Below are 2,685 nucleotides of genomic sequence, written 5' to 3'. Positions count from 1 at the left end.
CAGGTCCAGATGGGTTCAGTGCAGAATTTTATCAGACATTTATTGACAGCATAATACCAATACTCTCCAAAATATTCAACAAGATAGAATCAGATGGAATACTACCTAACTCATTTTTTGAGACTACAATCACCCTCGTTCCTAAACCACACAAAGACCCTACAAGGAAAGAGAACTTCAGACCAGTCTTACTTATGAACACTGATGCAAAAATACTCAACAAAATCCTTGCAAACCGAATCCAAGAACACATCAAAATGATCTTCACCATGATCAAGTAGGCTTCAACCCTGGGATGCAGGGATGGTTTAACATAGGGAAATACATCAACATAATCCACCATATAAACAAACTCAAAGAAAAAAACCACATGGTCATCTCACTAGTTGCTGAGAAAGCATTTGACAAAATTCAACACCCCTTCATGTTAAAAGTCTTGGAAAGAACAGGAATCCAAGGCCCATACCTAAACATATTAAAAGCAATATACAGCAAACCAACAGCCAACATCAAACTAAATGGTGGGAAACTTGAAGCAATCCCACTAAAATCAGGGACTTGACAAGGCTGCCCACTCTCCCCCTACCTATTCAACATAGTACTGGAAGTCCTGGCCGGACCAATTAGACAGCAAAAGAAACTCAATGGGATAGAAATTGGAAAGGAAGAATGAAAAACATCGCTATTTTCAGATGACATGATAGTGTACTTAAGCAACCCCACAAATTCCAACAGAGAACTTCTACAGCTGATAAACAAGCTCAGCAAAGTGGCTGGATATAAAATTAACTTAAATAAATCAATAGCCTTCCTATACTCAAAGGACAAACATGTGGAGAAAGAAATTAGGGAAAAGATACCCTTCACAATAGTCACAAAAACTATGAAATACCTTGGTGTGACTCTAACTAAGCAAGTGAAGGACCTGTATGACAAGAACTTCAAACCTCTAAAAAAAGGAAACTGAGGAAGATCTCAAAAAATGGAAAGATCTCCCATGCTCATGGATTGGAAGGATCAACATTTTAAAATTATCCATCTTACAAAAAGCAATGTACAGATTTAATGCAATGCCCATCAAAATTCCAACCCAATTCTTCCTTGAGTTGGAAAGAGCAATGTGCAATTTCATCTGAAATAACAAAAGACCTAGAATAGTGAAATTCATCCTCAACAACAAGAAAACTTTTGGGGGAATCAGCATCCCTGACCTCAAGCTATATTACAAGGCAATTGTGCTAAAAACCACATGGTAGTGGTACAGAAATAGGCACGTGGATCAATGGAATAGAATAGAAGATCCAGAAATGAGCCCCCACATATATGGTCACCTGATTTTTGATAAAAGACCTGTAACCATTCAATGGAAAAAGGACAGCCTATTCAACAAATGGTGTTGTTCCAACTGGCACTCAGCATGCAGAGGAATGAAAATAGACCCTTTTTTATCTCCTTGTACAAAGCTCAAGTGTAAGTGGATCAAAGATCTCCACATTAAATCAGCTACTCTGAAACTATTAGATGAAAAAGTAGGGAAAACCTTAGAACACATAGGCACAGGAGAAAATTTTCTGAACAAAACTCCAATGGCTCGTGCTCTAAGGTCAAAGATTGACAAATGGGACTTAATGGGATTGCAAAGTTTCTGTAAGGCTAAAGACACTGTCAAGAAAACAAAACGGCAGCCAACAGAGTGTGAAAAGATATTTACCAACCCCACATCAGATAGAGGACTAATTTCCAAGGTATACAAAGAACTCAAAAAGTGAGACACCAGAGAATCAAACAACCCTATTAAAAAATGAGGCACAGAGTTAAACAAAACGTTCTCAATTGAGGAATATTGAATGGCTGATAAACATCTAAGGAAGTGCTCGACATCCTTAGCCATCAGAGAAATGCAAATCAAAACAACTCTGAGATTCCACCTCACACCAGTCAGATTGGCCAAGATCCAAAAGTCAGATTACAGCAGATGCTGGTGAGGTTGTGGAGAAAGAGGAACACTTCTCCACTGTTGGTGGGGTTGTAAACTAATACAACCACTCTGGAAATCAGTCTGGCAATTCCTCAGAAAATTGGACAAAGTACTACCTGAAGACCCAGCTATTCCACTTCTGGGCATATACCCCAGAGACACTCCAATATACAACAAAGACTCATGCACCACAATGTTCATAGCAGCTCTATTTATAATAGCCAGAAGCTGGAAAGAACCCAGATGTCCTTCAGTAGATGAATGGATACAAAAATTGTGGTACATTTACACAATGGAGTACTACTCAGCTATCAGAAACTATGACCTAAGGAAATTCTTAAGAAAATGTTTGCATCTAGAGAATATCATCTTGAGTGAGATAACCCAGTCACAAAAGAACAAACATAATATGCAGTCACTGATTATTGGATACTAACCCCAGAAAGCTCTGAATACCCCAGAAACAACTCACAGACTGCATGAAGTTCAAGAAAAAAAAAACATTATGCTCAATCCTTACCTAGCAAGAAAACTTTGACTAATTCTGGGTTACATCCTGTTTCACATGTACTTTTTGCTCATTGTAACTGTAAGACCTTAATGCACACTAATAAACCTTTGAAAAACAAAAAAAAAACAAGCACTGACAAAAATGTATTCATATACTTTTATGCAAAAATGCTTAAAATTTGTTCTTTTATCCTTGT

Source organism: Micromys minutus (assembly GCF_963924665.1).
Source record: "Micromys minutus genome assembly, chromosome: 2".
NCBI lineage: Eukaryota > Metazoa > Chordata > Mammalia > Rodentia > Muridae > Micromys > Micromys minutus.
Note: the sequence above shows the minus strand (reverse complement) of the source record.